Source organism: Macaca mulatta, chromosome 8 (genome assembly GCF_049350105.2).
Source record: "Macaca mulatta isolate MMU2019108-1 chromosome 8, T2T-MMU8v2.0, whole genome shotgun sequence".
Classification (NCBI taxonomy): Eukaryota; Metazoa; Chordata; class Mammalia; order Primates; family Cercopithecidae; genus Macaca; species Macaca mulatta.
Window position 1 is genome coordinate 155,079,172 of NC_133413.1, and position 21,566 is coordinate 155,100,737.

Here is a 21,566-nt window from a genome sequence, read left to right on the forward strand (position 1 = left end):
CATGTAAAAAAAAGTATGGAACTTCAAGAAGGGGCAAATTCAAAAGTTAGTCTAAGGGGGCAGGCACGGTGGCTCACGCCTGTAATCATAGCACTTTGGGAGGCTGGGGTGGGCGGATCACTCACTTGAGGTAGGGAATTTGAGACCAGCCTGGCCAACATGGCAAAACCCCGTCTCTATTAAAAATATAAAAAATTATCCAGGCGTGGTGGCACACACCTGTAATCCCAGCTACTCGGGAGGCTGAGATAGGAGAATCACTTGAACCCAGGAGGCAGAGGTTGCAGTGAGCTGTGATGGTGCCACTGCACTCCATCCTGGATGACAGAGCAAGACTCCATCTCAAAAAAAAAAAAAGTTGGCTGGGCGCGGTGGCTCAAGCCTGTAATCCCAGCACTTTGGGAGGCCGAGACGGGCAGATCATGAGGTCAGGAGATCGAGACCATCCTGGCTAACACAGTGAAACCCCGTCTCTACTAAAAAATACAAAAAACTAGCTGGGCGAGGTGGCGGGTGCCTGTAGTCCCAGCTACTCGGGAGGCTGAGGCAGGAGAATGGCGCAAACCCAGGAGGCGGAGCTTGCAGTGAGCTGAGATCCGGCAACTGCACTCCAGCCCGGGCGACAGCGCGAGACTCGTCTCAAAAAAAAAAAAAAAAAGTTAGTCTAAGGGTATATAAGACTGGATCTCTATCAATCCTTTTTAGCTGACATTTACAAAATGAGTTAATTAGATGAAATGGATAAATTCCTTGAACAATACAAACTACGAAAAATCACACATGAAGAAATAGATAACTTGATAGCCAATGTATCTATTTAATAAATTGAATTTGTAGGTTAAGACCTTCCGGCAAAGAAAACTCCGGGCCAAGATGATGACACTGGTGAATATTCAAGAAAAATAATTAAAACTAAACATTTAAGAAAAATAATTTTAGCCTAGCATGGTAGCTCATGCCTGTAATTCCAGCACTTTTGCAGGCCAAGGCGGGTAGATTGTTTGAGTTCAAGACCAGTCTCTGAAAAAAATAAATTAAATAAAACAAAACAAAATAAAATAATATTAATAAAAGAAAGACAAAAAAGGAAATGAAAAAGAAAAGAGGAAAGAAAGAAAAAATTAGCCGGGCATGCTGGTATGTGCCTGTGGTCCCAGCGACTCAGAAGGCCGAGGCAGGAGGACAGCTCGAGCCCAAGGGGTTGAGGCTGCAGCCAGCTATGATCATGCTACTGCACTCCAGGCTGCGCAACAGAGTGAGACCCTGTCTGGAAGACGCATTTCTCAACTCATTTATAAAGCCAACAGTACAAACTACACGCTGATCTCAAAATCAGACAAAGGCATTACAAAGAAAACTACAGACCAATATCCCTTATGACCATAGATACAAACATCCTTAAAATTCAAAAATTTTAGCAGATTGAATCCAGCAATAAAGGATAACACAATCATACCCAAGTGGATTTTATCCCAGGATTGCAAGATTAGTTTAACATTTAAAATATTGGCCGGGCGCGGTGGCTCAAGCCTGTAATCCCAGCACTTTGGGAGGCCGAGACGGGCAGATCACGAGGTCAGGAGATCGAGACCATCCTGGCTAACACGGTGAAACCCCGTCTCTACTAAAAAAATACAAAAAACTAGCCGGGCGAGGTGGCGGGCGCCTGTAGTCCCAGCTACTCCGGAGGCTGAGGCAGGAGAATGGCGTGAACCCAGGAGGCGGAGCTTGCAGTGAGCTGAGATCCGGCCACTGCACTCCAGCCTAGGCGACAGAGCGAGACTCCGTCTCAAAAAAAAAAAAAAAAAAAAAAACATTTAAAATATTAATCGGTGTAATTCACCATATTAACAGACTAAAATAGAAAAATATATAATCTTCACAAAAGAGGCAAAAGAAGCATTTCACAAAACCCACCATTTATTCTAAATAAAAACTCAAAGCAAATTGAAAATAGACAGAAACTTCCTCAACCTGGTAAGAGGTGCATGTCCAAAACCTACAGCTACAGTCAGCCCTCCACATCCATGGGTTGAACCAACTGGGGATTGAAAATATTTTTTTAAGATTGGGTGCAGTGGCTCACGCCTTAGTCCCAGCACTTTGGGAGGCCGAGGCAGGCGGACGACGAGGTCAGGAGATCAAGACCATCCTGGCTAACACAGTGAAACTCTGTCTCTACTAAAAATACAAAAAATTAGCCGGGCGTGGTGGCGGGCGCCTATAGTCCCAGCTACCTGGGAGGCTGAGGCAGGAGAATGACGTAAACCTGGGAGGTGGAGTTTGCAGTGAGCGGAGATCGTGCCACTGCACTCCAGCCTGGGCAACAGAGCAAGGCTCTGTCTCAAAAAAAAAAAAAAAAATATATATATATGTATATATATATTTTTAATATATTTATATATATGTATATATATTTTAAATATATTTATATATATATTTTAAATGTATATATATATTTTAAATAAGAATAACAACATAACAATAAAAGACAATACAAATTTTTTAATATGGCATAACAGCTATTTACATAGTGTTAACACTGCATTGGATATTTAAATTAATCTAAAGATGATTTAAAGTATACAGGATGATATATATATAGGTTATATATCAGTACTACAGCATTTCTTTCTTTCATTTTTTTTTTTTTTTTCTTGAGACAGAGTCTCGCTCTGTTGCCCAGGCTGGAGTGCAGTGGCACGATCTCGGCTCACTGCAAACTCCGCCTCCCGGGTTCACGCCATTCTCCTGCCTCAGCCTCCCGAGTAGCTGGGACTACAGGTACCTGCCACCACGCCCGGCTAATTTTTTGTACTTTTAGTAGAGATGGGTTTTCACCGTGTTAGCCAGGATGGTCTCGATCTCCTGACCTCGTGATCCGCCTGCCTCAGCCTCCCAATGTGTTGGGATTATAGGCGTGAGCCACACGCCTGGCCTTTTTTTTTTTTTTGAGACGAGGTTTTGCTCTTTTTGTCCAGGCTGGAGTGAAGTGGCGTGGTCTTGGCTTACTGCAACCTCCGCCTCCCAGGTTCAGGTGATTCTCCTGCCTTAGCCTCCCAAGTAGCTGGAATTACAGGTGCCCACCACCACATCCAGCTTTTTTTTTTTTTTTTTTTTGAGATGGAGTTTCGCTCTTGTTGCCCAGGCTGGAGTACAATGCAGCGATCTTGGCTCACTGCAACCTCTGCCTCCTGGGTTCAAGCGATCCTCCTGCCTCAGCCTCACGAGTAGCTGGGATTACAGGCATGCGCCACCATGCCCAGTTAATTTTGTATTTTTTAGTGGAGATGGGATTGCTCCATGTTGGTCAGGCTGGTCTCAAACTCCTGACCTCAGGTGGTCCGCCCACCTCAGCCTCCCAAATTGCTGGGATTACAGGTGTGAGCTACTGTGCCTGGCCACTACAGCATTTTTTAATCAGGGACTTGATCCTTGAATTTTGGTATCCACAGGGTGTCCTAAAACCATTCCCGGCTGGGCGCGGTGGCTCACGCCTGTAATCCCAGCACTTTGGGAGGCCGAGGCGGGCGGATCACGAGGTCAGGAGATTGAGACCATCCTGGCTAACACGGTGAAACCCTGTCTCTACTAAAAATGCAAAAAATTAGCCAGGCGAGGCGGCGGGCGCCTGTAGTCCCAGCTACTCGGGAGGCTGAGGCAGGAGAATGGCGTGAACCCGGGAGGCAGAGCTTGCAGTGAGCTGAGATCGCGCCATTGCACTCCAGCCTGGGCGACTAAGCGAGACTCTGTCTCAAAAAAAAAAAAAAAAAAAAAAAACCATTCCCCATGAACACTGAGGGATGACTGTGTATCATAACAAACAGCAAAAGATTGACTGCTTTCCCCTCCCCACTCTTACGTGACACATTACTGGAGGTACAAGGCAGTGCAATAAGGCAAGAAAAAAAAAGGTAGAAGGATTAGGAAAGAAAAAATTAAACTATATTCATAGACAAAATGATGATATATGTAAAAAATTAAAACATTAAGTATTAATGTTTAATATTGGGGTAAATATTAAATTTAATCAACATTAGAAATAAATTTGGCAAAATACATGCACTGAGTACTACAAAGTACTGATGGAAAACATTTAAAAGGACCTGAATCATGGGGAGGTGTACCAGTTTCATGGATGTGGCAGCCCAACAGGGTTAGGGTGTAATAGCTTCACTGTCTTTCTGTCCAATCCTATTCTGTTCACTCACTCCACAGGTGCTAATCCCAAAAGCACTCCCCAGTAAACTTCCTAAAGACAAATCAATTAAGTGTCCACTTTCCAGAGAACTCAACACAAACAGCAATTAATAATACACATTGTAAAGGACATAATTACTGTAATCAAAATGACAGGCAGCTAGATAACCAGCAACATGCTGACCAGAGCCATTAACCTACCACCAGCCTAACCACACATTCATACTCTGAAGGCTTGGAGGAAACATTGGGTAACTCCCAACATGTGCTGGGAAGCTGCTCATTTGAACAATGCTTCTTAACACAATTAGATATGATCATACGACATTGCCTTTTTCAATAGTTTTTAACCTACGGAAAACTAAAGTTTCACATGTTCGACTTTCTATTTCCATTGAGTCCTGTCTTAACCACGACCAAACGTCTCTGAGGCCAAAGAGTGCCCACTTTTCAATCACACCAGCCCTCTGATCTAAGAGTGGAGAGACAAGTGTTATTTCTAAGTCAATGTTCCAAGTTCAAGCCTAATTGGAGGACATTTCCTAGACTATTTCATGGGACCTAAACAAAGCAATCAGAGAATCCCAAACAATTTTTTGCCAAATCCTCTGGCCTTGGCTCATTCGCTTCTGTATATACTATGTCTCAATAAACAAAGTGTTTACACCCTGAGGTCACGGAGATCACAGGACAGGAGAGGAAGTGTGACTGTGGTAAGAGGGAAAGTTCAGGAGTCAAGGCACCTGGACTTGAATCCTGGCTCTGCCTACTAGTTGTGTGACCCTGGTGGGTCACAGCCCTCTCCAGCCTCGGTTTCCTCATCTATGAAACAAGACCAAGAGCACCCACTGCATGCATTGTTCTGAGGTATAAATTATACAAAAGCACAGAATGTGTTCAGAGCATATGCCTCAGATTACAGCAACAATGCTAACAGCAATGAAAATGGGCAACATTTATCTTCAAAACATTTTTCCTAGACTTTATGCAGAGTGACGACTTCTTCTGACAAGGCAATGTTTAAACCACTGGGTGAGTTGAAAATGCCAGTATGTGGCCGGGCGCGGTGGCTCAAGCCTGTAATCCCAGCACTTTGGGAGGCCGAGACGGGCGGATCACGAGGTCAGGAGATCAAGACCATCCTGGCTAACACGGTGAAACCCCGTCTCTACTAAAAAATACAAAAAACTAGCCGGGTGAGGTGGTGGGCGCCTGTAGTCCCAGCTACTCGGGAGGCTGAGTCAGGAGAATGGCGTAAACCCAGGAGGCGGAGCTTGCAGTGAGCTGAGATCCGGCCACTGCACTCCAGCCTGGGCGACAGAGCGAGACTCCATCTCAAAAAAAAAAAAAAAAAAAAAGAAAATGCCAGTATGTGCTTCATGGAATTGTGTTCACAGCCTTTCTTTTTTTTTTAACCTCCATTCAGGACTCGAAAAAGCTAGTGAATTCTTGGTTCCCTAAAAACTGGCACACTAGTTACATTTGTTTCCTCCCCATTTTTTCAGAAAGGAAATTTTAAGGCCAGGCGCAGTGGCTGACACCTGTAGTCCCAGCACTTTGGGAGGTGGAGGTGGAAGGATTGCTCGAGCCCAGGAGTTTGAGACCCGCCTGGACAACATGGCAAAATCCTGTCTCTACAAAAATACAAAAATTAGCTGAGCACAGTGGCATGCACCTGTAGTTCCAGCTACTCAGGAGGTTGAGGCGGGAGGAGAGTTTGAGCCCAGGAGGTTGAGGCTGCAGTGAGGCAAAATTGCACCACTGCACTCCATCATGGGTGACAGAGTGAGACTGTCTCAAAACAAAACAAAACAAAAAATAAAAACCAATACTTAGCTGGAACAGGAAGTATTTTTTAGAAGACTCATTAGCAATGAAAAACTCTGAAAATAAGGTTAAGAAAACAATTCCATTTAGAATAACAGAAAAAGTAAAATATTTAGGAATCAATTTAACAAAAGAAATGCACTTATATACTGAAAACTACAAAACATTGTTGAAAAAAATTAAAGAAGCCCTAAATAAATGGTAAGACATCCCATGTTCATGGAATGAAAGACAACATTAGTAAGATGGCAGAACACTCCACACTGATCAATAGAATTCAACAGATCCTCATCAAAGTCAAGCTTGCTGCAAAAAAAAAAAAACCACCGAGCTTGCTTTTTTGAGGAAACTGACAGGCTGATCTGAAGTTCATATGGAAATTCAAGGGACCCACCAGGATAGCCAAAACAATCTTGAAAAAGAAGAACAAAATGGGATACACCTTCTGACTTGAAACTTCTCACAAAGCTACCATAATTAAGACAGTGTGGCACGGCGTGAGGACAGACACACAGGACAACAGCACAGAGTTGAGTTCAGAAATAAACCCTCAAATTTATGATCAAGTAATTTTTGACAAAGGTGCCAAGATATTTCAATGACAGAAAGAAAGAGCAGTCCCTCCAACACATGGTGCCAAGTGGCCACGTTAAAAAAGCAAAGCAGGACCCTACCTCACACATGAACGAAATTAACTCAAAACGGATCAAACACCTAAATGTATATCAAAATTATATAAAGCAATGTATAAATATAGAAACGTAAGCCAGGCACAGTGGCTCATGCCGATAATCCCAACAGTTTGGGAGGGTGAGGTGGGAAGGTTGCTTGAGGCCAGGAGTTCGAGATCAGACTGGGCAACATACTAAGATCCTAAGAAAAAAAAAATTAAAGGCCAGGCGCGGTGGCTCACGCCTGTAATCCCAGCACTTTGGGAGGCCGAGGCGGGCGGATCACAAGGTCAGGAGATCGAGACCACGGTGAAACCCCGTCTCTACTAAAAATACAAAAAAAAAATTAGCCGGGCGCGGTGGCGGGCGCCTGTAGTCCCAGCTACTCAGGAGGCTGAGGCAGGAGAATGGCGTAAACCCAGGAGGCGGAGCTTGCAGTGAGCCGAGATCGTGCCACTGCACTCCAGCCTGGGCGACAGAGCGAGACTCCGTCTCAAAAAACAAAACAAAAAAAAAAAAAAAAAGAAAAAAAAATTAAATAAAAAAAAATATAGAAATGTACAGGTAAGTCCAAAACTATAAAACTTAGAAGAAAACACATGAGTAAATCTTTTTTTTTTTAAATTTGAGACAGGGTCTTGCTCTGTCACTCTGGCTGGAGTACAGTGGGGCTTCCACAGTTCATGCAGCATCAAACTCCTGGATTCAAGCAATCCTCCTGCCTCAGCTTTCCAAGGAGCTAAGGCTACAGGTGTGCACCACACCTGGCTAATTCTATTTTTTTGTAGAGATGGAGTCTCGCTTTGTTGCCCAGGCTGGTCTTGAACTCCTGGCCTCAAGTGATCCTCCCATCTAGGCCTCACAAAAGTGCTGGGAATACAGGCACGAGCCACTGCACCTGAGCAGGAATAAATCTTTGGGTTTTTCTTTATTTTTGAGATGCAGTCTCACACTGTCACCTAGGCCGGAGTGCAGTGGCGCGATCTTGGCTCACTGCAAACTCCACCTCCCGGGTTCAAGTGATTCTCCTGCCTCAGCCTCCTGAGTAGCTGGGACTACAGGTGTGTGCCACCACACCAGGCTAATTTTTGCATTTTTCAGTAGAGACAGGGTTTCACCACATTGGCCAGGCTGGTCTCGAACCGACTTCGTGATCTGCCCACTTCGTCCTCCCAAAGTGCTGGGATTACAGGTGTGAGCCACCATGCCCCGCCAGGAATAAATCTTTATGACGTTGGGTTAAGCAATGGTTTCTTAGCTATAATATCAAAGTTCAAGCAGCAACAACAACAACAAAAATTACTTTTATCAGAATTAAAAACTTTTGTGCTTCAAATGATACCATCAAGAAAGATAAAAATTCTGGGAGGCTGAGGCAGGAGAATGGGGTGAACCCGGGAGGCGGAGCTTGCAGTGAGCCTAGATGGCGCCACTGCACTCCAGTCTGGGCTACAGAGCGAGACTGTCTCAAAAAAAAAGAAAGAAACATAAAAATTCCAAGGCCTTATGTACTGCAAAAAAACTAAGAAAAAAAGAACCCACACAATGGAAGAACACATTTGTAAACTGTATATATCTGATCTGGCACTTGTATACAGAATATATAAAAAACACATAACTCAGTCATAAAGGATAAGTAGCCCAGCTGAAAAATGGGCAAAGGATATGAATAGACATTTCTGCAAAGATGATGGACAAATGGTCAACAAACAAAAGAAAAGATGTTCAACATCATTAGCCATTGGGGAAATACAAATAAAAACCACTATGAGATGTCACTTCACATCCACTGAGATGGCTTTAACCAGAAGGATGAACAATCACAAGTGTTGTCAAGGATGTGGAAACACTGGAACCTTATGTATTGCTGTGGGGACGTAGAACGGGGCAGCTGCTTTGGAAAACAGTTTGGCATTTCCTCAAAAGTAAACATAGAATTACCATATGACCCAGCAACTACACAAATCTTCATAATATCAAACATGGAAACAACTCAAACACCCAGCAATGGGTGAAAGTGTAAAGGAAATGGGGTTGACCTGTACAACGAACAGCCCTTGGCAATAAAAAGCAGCGGAGCTCGGATGCGTGCTAGGGCGTACCAGGAAGCAGGATCAGCACCTGGGACCAGGCGCCTGCGCCGGGCTCACCACACCCCTCCCATCGTCCTCCCCACGCCTCTGCCATCTCCCCTCAGCTTCAGCCCCACTGTCATTCACCTCATCCACAGGTGGCTCAACCATTTCTGTATTTCCTGTCAGTCTCCTTGATGTGCTCCTATTTTGGGTGGGCCTTTGGTGCAGTCTGACTGGCTGCCTCACTTGTCCCACCTCCTGCCCTGCTCTAGGCTCCCTGGGCTCCTGCCATCTGGTCTGCTACCCCAGGGCTGCCACATGAGTTGATCCCCACCATCTTCTCCTGGAGGCCCCAGACTCAATTTCCCTCCTGGAGGCTTGCCCTGAGCTCCTCATCTAAATGAAGCATGCTAGATTTGCTCTCACAGCCTTACCCCCGTCCTTCAGAGCACACGCCACAGTTGCCAACTGTGTGGATGTGTTCCCTGTACTAGACTCTGAGCTTCAAGAGACAAACGCTTTACCCCTGCACTGCCAGCCCCCAGCACCACTGACTGTCACTCAGTTATCCATGCACTGGATGACCAGAAAGGCATGACTCTCCATTCCAGCTCTGAGGACGCTGCCTGGTGCTACTCCTCCTCCTCCCACACCAGAGACCCCAATCACCCAACACGTGATCACACTCAGGACGTGCAGTGCTGCCAAGCCTCAGGGCAGCCAAGCTTCTCCCAATACTCAACCAGAGCCCTTCACAGACCAAGTACATGCTAATTAATTCCAGTTTGTAAATCCTAATGTTGGTTCTCTATGTGAAATGAGGCCTATGTTAGGTGTCTCATCCTTGCATCTGGGGCCCATGCCTGGCTCTGCAGGTCACTGACAAGAGTCTCTGCCCTGCGGCATCTCCCAGCCAGAGGCACAGGGTCACCAACAGGCAAATTCTGCAAATGACTTACTATTTAAAATACATCAGAATGGGTCAAGGGTGGATAATAACTTCAGGTAAGTTCTGATGTTTTCCGCAAAAGAAATTAACGAATATGGCCGGGCGCGGTGGCTCACACCTGTAATCCCAGCACTTTGGGAGGCCAAGGCCGGTGGATCACGAGGTCAGGAGATTGAGACCATCATGGCTAACACCGTGAAACCCCGTCTCTACTAAAAATACAAAAAACTAGCCGGGCGAGGTGGCGGGCGCCTGTTGTCCCAGCTACTCAGGAGGCTGAGGCAGGAGAATGGCGTGAACCTGGGAGGTGGAGCTTGCAGTGAGCGGAGATGGCGCCACTGCGCTCCAGCCTGGGCGACAGAGCGAGACTCCATCTCAAAAAAAATAAAAAGAAATGAACGAATAAAGCTGGAGTTAGAAAGAAGCTACTGCGCACCCCTTCGCTCTTCCTAACTGCAAGCTGACTCTGAAGGTGGGGCTCAAGCTGAGAAGTGCTCCCCTTCAGGAGACAGTCTCTCTCTACACGGTGCAAACACCACCCTCCCACCTGCTCACTGACCCCAGATGCCTGCTCACCTGGGTCTGGCCAGACACTCCAGTCACGCAGAGCTGCTGGCTCTGGCTGCACCTCCCTGCCGCCTGAGGTGCGCTCTTTTTGTGCCTGGTGAATAGCCGAAGGCTCAGCTGCCGATACCCCTCCTTTCCAGATGAGATACCCCTTCTCCAGAAAGCCTACCTGAACGCCACACCCCTCCCGGCCAACCACCCTCGGGTTCTCCCTACAACCCCAGGCACATGGCCGCCTCCGCCGCCCGCCTCCGCCACCCACAGGATGTTAGCACAACTCACTCCCGTGTCCCCCAACAGAGGCCTGGTCTGTCTCCTCCCTGTCGGGGGTATCTGACTGCCAAGTGGCTGGCACATACCCGCGACAGGAGGGGGCAAGATGAGTGTGGGTGGGCCTGGCAAACACAAGACCAGGTGTGAGAGACCTGCCAGAGCAATGGAGACGGGTTCTGCCCAAGTGAGACTCATCCTGGGCCCCAGTGGCCTTGGGCAGAAAGCCCCACACCACTCCTGGACGCTTTGTGATTCCCGCACATGCTGCAAATGAGGGTCTCAGGCACGTCACAGCACTACCGCCTCCCAGAAGTAGGAATTTCCACAGCACGGCTGAATTCTGAATAGAAAATAAAAGGTCAACACAGCTGCAATCAAACAGAAACATAGCACCTAGAGCTTCAGAAGCTGCCCCCCTTTGTCAGGCACACATGCAGCCGACAATCAGATCCCAAGAAAGCTTACACTGCGGAGGCTTCAGCACAGCCCCGAGCGCCAGGAGGAACATGCTGGCCACCACTGTAATCCCAGGCAACGCTTGAAGGGACTGTAACAGAAAACCACTAGGAGTATCTCAAGGCAAACAGTAAACTCAACCCATGAAGGAAGCATCAGCCACTCTGTCTGCATAGTGTTGGGGCCTCTAGTAGTTTAAAGTAATAATCAAGGCCGGGCGTGGTGGCTCAAGCCTGTAATCCCAGCACTTTGGGAGGCCCAGACGGGCGGATCACGAGGTCAGGAGATCGAGACCATCCTGGCTAACACGGTGAAACCCCGTCTCTACTAAAAAAATACAAAAAAATAGCCGGGCAAGGTGGCGGGCGCCTGTAGTCCCAGCTACTCAGGAGGCTGAGGCGGGAGAATGGCACAAACCCAAGAGGCGGAGCTTGCAGTGAGCTGAGATCCGGTCACTGCACTCCAGCCTGGGCGACAGCGCAAGACTCTGTCTCAAAAAAAAAAAAAAGTAATAATCAAGAGAAAAAGCAGAGGCTGGGCGCGGTGGCTCACGCCTGTAATCCCAGCACTTTGGGAGGCTGAGGGGTGGATCACAAGGTCAGGAGTTCAAGACCAGCCTGGCCAAGATGGTGAAATCCCATCTCTACTAAAAAATAAAAAAAAAAAATAAAAAAAGAGAGAGAAAAAGCAGAAAAGATGAAAGGAGAATGGCAAGAAAGGAAAATAGACTCAAACACTGTAGGCCAAACAAGGGGTTCTAGACCCTGTGTCCAGCACCCTGGCTGCCAGGAGCTGGGGAGACAGTGGTGCTCCCACACTTTACATCTGTCTACACCGCCAGCACTGTGCTCTGTGTGCACTGTCTTAGACCAGCCTGCAAGAGGCTGGTTCATCGGCCTCTTAGTGTTGAAATTAATTTTTAAAACTCCTATTATACACAAATAACACTCAGTAATTTACAGAACCCACTGAGACTCAGCCATGCTTCCGCTTCGCAACAACCTTGAACAAATAAGCAGGACAAGCATCTTATCTGCAGATGACAGCTCCAGTGCTTAACTGACTTATCTGTGCTCAATCACACAGGCACGATTAAGTCAATGTTTAACTCAAGTCTTCTGCACGGAAAACAGTGTAGCATCTGCTACCACCTGAAATTTGACACTGATAAGGGGCCAGGCACAGTGGCTCATGCCTGTAATCCCAGCACTTTGGGACGCAAAGGCAGGAGGATCACTTGAGCCCAGGAGTTCAAAACCAGCCCGGGTAACATGGTGAAATCCTGCCTCTACAAAAATTACAAAATTAGCTGGGCATGGTGACATGCACCTATTGTCCCAGCTACTTGACAGGCTGAGGCAGGAGAATCGCTTGAGCCCAGGAGGTCAAAGATACAGTGAGCAGAGATCATGCCACTGACCTCTAGTCTGGGAGATAGATCAAGAACCTGTCTCAAAAAAAAAAAAAAAAGAAGAAGAAGAAGAAGAAAGAAAAGAAACTGATCGGGGACTCATCACCTTGCCACAGCCTCCAGGAACACATCTGCACCAAGGTCCTCAGCGGCATGCAACCTTCTGACCCTCACCTTGGGATGTTCTCTTCTGAAAAATCCTAGTCACTCTTGTTTTTAACAGCTTCATTGAGATAGAATTCACATTACATACAATTCACCCAATTAAAGTATATGATTTTAGGTTATTTTTAGTATACTCACAGACATGTGCACCTTCACCACAGTCAATTTTAGAATATTTTCATTATGCTAAAAGAAATTCCACACCTCTCGGCTGTCATTCCCCAGCCCTTGGCAACCACCAATCTACTTTCTACCTCTACAGATTCACTTCTGGACACTTCACATAAACGGAATTCTCATGAGATCCTTGGGGTGTCGCTCCACAAGCCAGAAACCGCTGTGGCCAGTGGTGCCTTCTGCCTGAGTATTGCTCATGCCCGCTGGGATCGTTCTGCCCACTCAGCCTGGCAGGCTGCGCTCAGCTCGCACTACTGGCCCAGATCCCACACCTGCCAAGTGCAAGCCAGGCGCAAAGTGGCAAGGGGTGTGTGGGCAAGCAAGCGCAGGGTCAGGCCACCGTGCATAGCCAGGCATGCCGGCTGCAGCAGGGCAGGCTGCTCCAGATGCCAGCTCTGTGCGAGGCTGCGGCTTGACCAGATGTACTGCACACGGCTTCTGCTGTGGGCACCTGCATCTGGACGAGGGGAATGCAGTGGCACCCAGAAGCTTGGAGATGCCAGGAACTACAGAACCCCAAAGAGGATGTCACAGCCCTGGCTCGAGAAGACCGTAGGTCTGGGCTCCCCAAAGTGTTGCAGCTCTTCTCTCCTTTTCATTGCCTGCGACGTGGTGAGTGGTGGACGGGGGCGTGTTTCAGCCCTGCTTGTGTTGCAGCTCATTTAGTCCCACCATTCAGCAGGTCCCAAGTTCTTGTCACATATCCAGGAAGTACGTGGACAACTGGAGAGTGAGTGAGGCGGAGAGGAGCTTCACTGTGCGACAGAACAGCTCTCGGGAGACCCACAGTGGGTAGCTCCTTTCTGCATGCGGGTTGTCCTGATGAGTGTCTGGCTCTCAGCAGAAAGGAGACTCGGACTGGTTAGCTCCTATCCTATCTGAAGGTGGGCTGACCTGTTGCTTGCCAGAGTCTGGCTGAGTCCAGGGTTTTTATGGGCTTCAGAGGGAAGAAAGCGTGTGCTGATTGGTCCATGGGTGGCCGTGGGCATGCCCAGAAAAAGCACCATAAGTTCTTACTCTGGTCCATGGAACTGGCAGCCCAGCCCTCAAGCTTCAGGCTGTCCCTGACTTCAACATGGGGCTTCACCAGGGACCTGCCCCTTTCCACCCAGGAGCCTGTCTGCCTCCTGCTGCCATCAACCTGCTGTCCATGGTGCCCAGGCTATTCGTGCTGAGGGGCTCCTGCAGGCCTGTGCCACACTTCCCTCAGCCCCTCCTCGGGCTCCCTCCAGTGCTTGCTCGTCAGCACCCAAAGTCCGAAGGGGGCTGAGGAGGCAGGCGGCTGGCATGTCAGTTTTGCCCCAAGTATATGCACACCTGGCCAGGTTGCAACAGTGCCTGGGTTCAGCCTCAACTTTGTTCCAAAACTGACACGGGCGCCAGGAGCAGGGAGAGGGCAGGCAGTGGGAGCAGGCACTTCTGAATCTGCAGGGGAAGGGGGGCTTCCTGAGTCCCCGAGAGAGCAGCGATGTCTGGGTCCATGGCCACAGCCAGGCAGCTGCAGCTGCGCCCAGGAGGGCCGGTCTCCCACCCCTCCAACTTGGAAGGGGGTGCGGCTCCTGCCTGTTCCCAGGTCCCACCAGCTCCATGGACCATGCAGCCCCAGGCCACCCCCACTGCAGCCAGCATCATGGCAGCAGCCACTCCAGACAAGTCACTAATGCCATTAGAATCATACAGTATGTTTCCAGCTTCTTTCACTCAGTCTTTTTTTTTTTTTTTTTTTTTTTGAGACAGAGTCTTACTCTGTAACCAGACTAGAGTACAGTGGCATGATCTCGGCTAACTGCAACCTCCACTTCCCGGTACGCCACCACGCCCAGCTAATTTTTGTATTTTTAGTAGAGACAGGGTTTCACCATGTTGGTCAGGATGGTCTCAATCTCTTGACCTCGTGATCTGCCCACCTGAGCCTCCCCAAGTGCTGGGATTAGAGGCGTGAGCCACTGCACCCGGCCAGCATATTTTTAAGGTTCACACACATTATAACATGAATCAGTAACTCACTTCTTTTTATTGCCAAATAATATTCCATCGCAGGGATGGACCATATTCTGTTTATCCATTCATCCGCTGATGGACATTTAGGCTGTCTCCACTTTCTGGCTGCTGTGACCACTCACGGACAAGTTTCTGGGTGGATGCATATATTCCCAGTCACTCAACCAAAAGAACACACAAAAGGTGAACCAGTTTCCAACTGAGACACTCATTTAATTTGACCTACTATATTATTTAAAATATAGAGAGATGAGATAATTAGGAGAAATAAATGACCAAAGGAAGTGCAGAAATAAAGACACTAAGAGACAAGAGCAAACCCTGATGTGACGGAATAAACGGTGATCGAAGAAAGAGACGCTATTTCTAGAATGGGTCCTACAGGTACATTTGCAAAACACTGTGCCTACAGCTTTGCTCATGACTGCACAAAAATGCCACAGCACCTCCATATAGCAGAATACAGTGCAGCCATGGAAAAGAATGTACTGGAAAATGTACTGATATGGAAAGGCCTCTCAAACATAGTTGAAAAAGGCAAGGTTCAGAAACTTTTTAAAAAGAAAACAGTAAGGAAAAAAAATACATACACTTGTTTGCTTGCAAAGTTACAAAGTATCTCTAGAAGAATACACAAGAAGCTGGTCTAGCAAGGCTTCCGGGGAACCAGGTGCCAGGGTAAACACTAGGAGGCTTCACTGAGCTCCCTTTGTACTTTCGAACCATGTCTATCATCTGCTCAAAAATATTAATAAACAAAATTGAAACTTTCTAGGAAGCCAAAATAGAGAATCTGTGAGAATCAAGACATTTATACTTCGGAAAGCAAGTTACAAGAGAGGCCCAGGAAGCTGGAAGCAGCCGACATGGGAAATGGGTCAAGGAGTCCCTCCCACTGCCACACCAGCCATTCTCTGAGGGCAACTCCCCATTCTAAACCCAATCATCTTTACTGAAGCCCGTGCTCAAAAGAAAATGTTGCAATCGACAGCAAGACATTCCGAACACAAACCGCCAGGTGCCATGGCTCCTGTCTACAATCCCAGCACTTTGGGAGGCCAAGGTGGGAGGATCACTTGAGCCCAGGAGATGGAGGCTGCAGTGAGCTGTGATCACACCACTGCATTCCAGTCTGGGCAACCCACCCCGACTCAAAGGCCGGGTGCGGTGGCTCAAGCCTGTAATCCCAGCACTTTGGGAGGCCGAGACGGGTGGATCACGAGGTCAGGAGATCGAGACCATCCTGGCTAACACGGTGAAACCCCGTCTCTACTAAAAAATACAAAAAACTAGCCGGGCGTGGTGGCGGGCGCCTGTAGTCCCAGCTACTCGGGAGGCTGAGGCAGGAGAATGGCGGGAACCCGGGAGGCAGAGCTTGCAGTGAGCCGAGATCTGGTCACTGCGCTCCAGCCTGGGCGACAGAGCAAGACTCCGTCTCAAAAAAAAAAAAAAAAAAAAAAAGGAAATACAAATGTATCTGTTACCCTCAAGGAATTCTCAGTTCAGAGAGGAGAAAATATTAGGTGATTGTGCAGTGACCAAAAGCACCGCCTAGAGCACTATGGGAGGGGGTGGAGCACCTGAGGACAAGGCAGGGATTCAGGAGGTGCTCCTGCGGACATTACCTGAGTCTGAGTCAAAGGGCTAAAGGAGCCAGTGAGCTTGGCTTAGTTTTGGAAGGAGGGACGCTAAGCAAGGCTTGGCCCATGACCACATGGCAGTTTTTCTGGAGAGCAGAGTCGGTTGGGGTCACGCAGGGCTGTGGAGCATGGTCCAAGAGGCACTGGGGAGCCAGGGAGGAGAGCCGGGCAGCAGACTCACTTGCCCAGATGCTCCGAGTCTGGTGCCATCCTGTGCACTGTAGGATTTCAACAGCATCCCTGGCCTCCACAAATCTCTGGCCATCCCCTCCTAGTTAGGACAACCAAAAATGTCTCCAAATATTGCCAAATGTAGCAGGGGCGTGGGGAGTGGTGTCAGAATGACCCCCAGGGAGACCACTGCCCTATGTATATCATCTGAGCAGCTATGTGGCAGAGACAGGGGAGTGGCTCAAGGCTGGGGCAGGGGAGCCCCAGGAGGCACAGCCTAGTACAGGAAGGACATGGCACAGGCCCTGCTCAGGCAGGGGTTCTGATCACTGTTCGGGGGAACTAGCAGCAGGACCTGGAGCCGCACCACATGGCAGTTGAGAGGAGGACCCAGCGTGCCAAACTTCTAGGTGGGGACCAAGCTGATGGAGGCTCCAAAGCCCCAGAGGGTTGAGGCCAGAAGTGAATGTGGGTGCTGAGGCTGAGCCACCCCAGGGGCTCTCGTGCATGGAGGCTGGCTCCAGCCTCCAGCGTCTGAGGCTGAGGGGTGACGTCCAGCTGCACCTTCAGCCATGGTGAGACGGCCCAGACAACAGGTGCGGGGTCCTCAGCTCTCTTCAGCACAGCGTCCGCGCAGGGGTGCACCCTCCCCACACGAAGGCCGTGCGCCACACCCTGCTTTGGTCCACGGACTCTGAGATGCCAGTCCAGGATGGTGCTGGAAAAGACACTAGGTTTCTGCCACTCTCTTGCCATAAAAACAGCATGTGCCAAATAGGGCCTGGTCCTGGGTCTGGAAATGAAGACTCTTGGGAAAGAGTCACAAGTAAATGAAATGTGAGCAGGAATCTGCCTCTGCTGCTGTGAGCGCTGCAGTGCTGGGGTTGCTACTGCAACTCGCCCTAGAGAAAGCTGTCCAATAAACTCCCGGATTTGGATTTCTTCCGTCACCAATCCGTCCTACAGGACATTGCCAATTAAATCTCCCTAAACCATTAATCAGGACATCCCCTGCTCACAAAGCTGCCTGCAGTGGCTCCCTGTTAGCTAGAAAATTAAAATCTAGGCTGGGCGCGGTGGCTCCCGCCTGTAATTCCAGCACTTTGGGAGGCCGAGGAGGGTGGATCACGAGTTATGGAGATCGAGACCATCCTGGCTAACACAGTGAAACAACATCTCTACTAAAAACACAAAAAATTAGCCAGGCGTGGTGGCATGCACCTGTAGTCCCAGCTACTCGGGAGGCTGAGGCAGGAGAATGGGCTGAACCCGGGAGGTGGAGCTTGCAGTGAGCTGAGATAGCCCCACTGCACTCCAGCCTGGCCAACAGAGCAAGACTCTGTCTCAAAAAAAAAAAAAAAAAAAAAGAAAGAAAATTAAAATCTAAAGTCTTTAACTGGAATTCAAAGACCTTCTCATTATGACCCTTATCCCCCATTATTCCTTTATTCCATTATTCCTTACACAACCTTTAAACTGCTAGAAACCACACATAACCAACTTTCTCACCTTTGCCCCCAAAATGTGAAAATACTTGTGTCTGCAGTGCTATGTCCCTACTCTCCACTCTTCACATCCCACTGTGTGCGGTTCAGCTACAAGACCACCTCGACTTGAAGCCTCCCTTCACTGCTGCAGCCCCCTGCAATTATCTCCCCTTTAAACTTCTAAAGCAAACTCTTCTGTAAATGGGCCAGATAACACAGGGTTTAGGCTTTGTGGGTCACACAGCCTCTACACAAGGAGTCAGTTCAGCCAGAGCAGCCATGGACAATACAGAAATAAACAGGTGTGGCTGTTGAATAAAATCTTATTTACAAAAACAGGCAGAGGAGTCTGCTAGTGGTGCTGTAGTGTACTGACCCCTGGTCTGGAGCACTGGTTAGGCCTTTAATCACAGAAGGGCTCATATCTGTAGCAGACTTTTTCTTTTTAAGCTTCCTGAAAGCATGTCTGTGGCACTACAATGTAAGTACAACTGAGCATAAATTAGATGTTCAATTTTAAAACTGCAAAACAATAGTTGGAAAACACTTGCATAAAAAATTGAAAAAATATTATTAATGCTAAATATTATGATTTTCCCACAGAATTTCAAAAACTCAGAAGAAAGGAGTGGAAACTCACACCAAATGTTACACCAAGAAAAATTCCACCCAATGAAGCCTAATAGCGGCCACTAATCTCTTTTCACAATACACAAACTGTGTCAAAGACTGGTATGAGTTTCATAACAAGATTATCAACTGGAGGGGGGTGCTATTTCATGTTAACAAAACTCACAGATGTATGATAATAAAATTACTTTGTCACCATCACATTTCAGGGGGTTAGCAGGATGGCAGGCACCAGTGACCAACACGAGTTTTAGGAGAGACAAACCCTGCAAAATCCTGGTCTCAGGTGTCTTGATACCAAACACAGCAGAAGTGGCAGAGGAGTTGGCATGCAGACCAGCTGAGGAGGACCCCAGCGGGTGGAAACAGTGTGGCAAGGCCATGGAAGTCAGGGTCAGACTCAATCTCAGGGCACAGTGAAGACTTGTCAGACAAACTTGGGAACAAGTCTAAGTGGCGGATAAAAGGCACAACGAGGCAAGCACAGGGGCAGCAGAGATAGCCAATGTTGGAGGGTAAGGATTTCACCTGCTGAAGAAAGGTAAAGAGAAGGGACAGGAGACAGGCAAGGCAGGGTAGTCCAGCTCTGCGAGGGAGTCTGTCCAGCTCTGCAAGGGAGTCTGCTCCACAGGCTGAACACCAGAGTCTGCTCTTTTGAGCCATGCCTTGTGGTGTCTTTACAGGACACCTGCAAAGTTAACTGTGAGACGCAGCGCATAAGGTCTATGACACAGGACCATGAGTCAGCAAAGAGGCACAGCAGAGGGGCTTTGCTAGTAGAAGTAGGTGTCTCAGTATAAGAGCATATTTCATGGACTTTTTTTCAACAGCACCAAAGAAACCGGTACAAGCCTACCAGGAGGCTGCATTCTCTGAACTGCTGTTGATAAATTGTTCAAGGACATGCCAACTCTCCATGTAGCATGCAGCTTCCACAGCCCATCCCAGCATAGAGGTAGGAGACAAAGCTGGGATGGGCATTTAAAAATCTATTTTAGGCTATTTTTGTTACCACTATCCAAACATTAAATATTCTCACCTTAAATGTCACAAATCTCAAAACACGCTATTAAAGGTGGAAGGGTTTTCCCTAATCTTTGTGTCACACAATATAAAGGCGATGAGATACGATTTTCTAAGGTAAAGCTAAGACACAGAGGGAAGAGGTGACCAGACTTGAGGAGGATCATCTCCTTGAGAAATATGCGGAATCTTTCCACTACGTTCTGAAGCAAGTTAAATCTTACTTCTCACAACAGCTTAGCAGCAGAATGTTACACTGCTGGTGATTCCACCTTCTCACTTTCTGTTATGTCCTCCCTGTCACTTAATGTTTATTTTAATAAATCACTTCTCCTGTTGCAAGGATAATATTGAGAAGTACAACAATGGCAGGCTGGGTGCAGTGGCTCATGCCTGTAATCCCAATACTTTGGGAGGTCAAGGCCAGTGGATCACTTGAGCTCAGGAGTTTGAGACCAGTCTGGCTGACATGCAAAACCCATCTCTACAAACAAAACAAAAAAATTAGCCAGCTGTGGTGACACACACCTGTTGTCCCAGATACGTGGGAGGCTAAGGTGGGAGGATGCCTTGAGCCCAGGAGGTTGAGGCTGCAGTGAGCCATGATCGCACCACTGCACTCCAGCTTGGCCAGCAGAGTGAGACCCTGTCTCAAAAACAAGAAAAAACTGGCTGGCCACGGTGGCTCATGCTTGTAATCCCAGCACTTTTGGGAGGCCGAGGTAGGCGGATCACCTGAGGTTGGGAGTTCAAGACTGGAGACCAGCCTGACCAACATGGAGAAACTCCGTCTCTACTAAAAATACAAAATTAGCCTGGCGTGGTGGCACATGCCTATAATCCCAGCAACTCGGGAGGCTGAGGCAGGAGAATCACTTGAAACTGTGAGGCAGAGGTGCAGTGAGCCAAGATTGCACCATTGCACTCCAACCTGGGCAATAAGAGTGAAACTCCATGTCAAAAAAAAAAAAAGGCTTGGCAGTTTAGTTCAGAGAGCATTACTTTAAATCTTACTTTTGTCAACAACAACCTTACATGACCCTAAGGACAATAAGTGCCAAACTTTTTTCTCTAAGAATTTTTTTTTTTTTGGCCGGGCGCGGTGGCTCAAGCCTGTAATCCCAGCACTTTGGGAGGCCGAGGCGGGTGGATCACGAGGTCAGGAGATCGAGACTATCCTGGCTAACATGGTGAAACCCCGTCTCTACTAAAAATACAAAAAACTAGCCGGGCGTGGTGGCGGGCGCCTGTAGTCTCAGCTACTTGGGAGGCTGAAGCGGGAGAATGGCGTGAACCCGGGAGGCGGAGCTTGCAGTGAGCCAAGATCACGCCACTGCACTCCAGCCTGGGAGACACAGTGAGACTCCGTCTCAAAAAAAAAAAAAAAAAAGAATTTTTTTTTTTTTTGCCAGGCGCAGTGGCTCAGGCCTGTAATCCCAGCACTTTAGGAGGCTGAGGCGGGCAGATCGCGAGGTCAGGAGATCGAGACCATCCTGGCTAACACAGTGAAACCCTGTGTCTACCAAAAACACAAAAAATTAGCTGGGCGTGGTGGCGGGCGCCTGCAGTCCCAGCTACTCAGGAGGCTGAGGCAGGAGAATGGCATGAACCCGGGAGGCAGAGCTTGCAGTGAGCCAAGATCGCGCCACTGCACTCCAGCCTGGGCAAGAGTCAGACTCGGTCTCAAAAAAATAATAATAAATAAATAAATAAATAAAATAAAAATATTCTTTTTTTTTTTTATATTTTTAGTAGAGACGGGGTTTCACCATATTGGTCAGGCTGATCTTGAACTCCTGACCTCAAGTGATCTGCTCACCCCAGCCTCCCAAAGTGCTGGGAT

The 21,566-nt window shown here is 48.0% G+C and overlaps 1 protein-coding gene across 24 annotated transcripts in view; it reads right to left on the reverse strand.

Annotated features, from left to right (window-relative positions):
- Positions 1-21,566, reverse strand: part of ARHGAP39 (Rho GTPase activating protein 39) — a 147,976-nt gene that overhangs the window by 124,251 nt on the left and 2,159 nt on the right. The gene's annotated exons all lie outside the window — the stretch shown is intronic.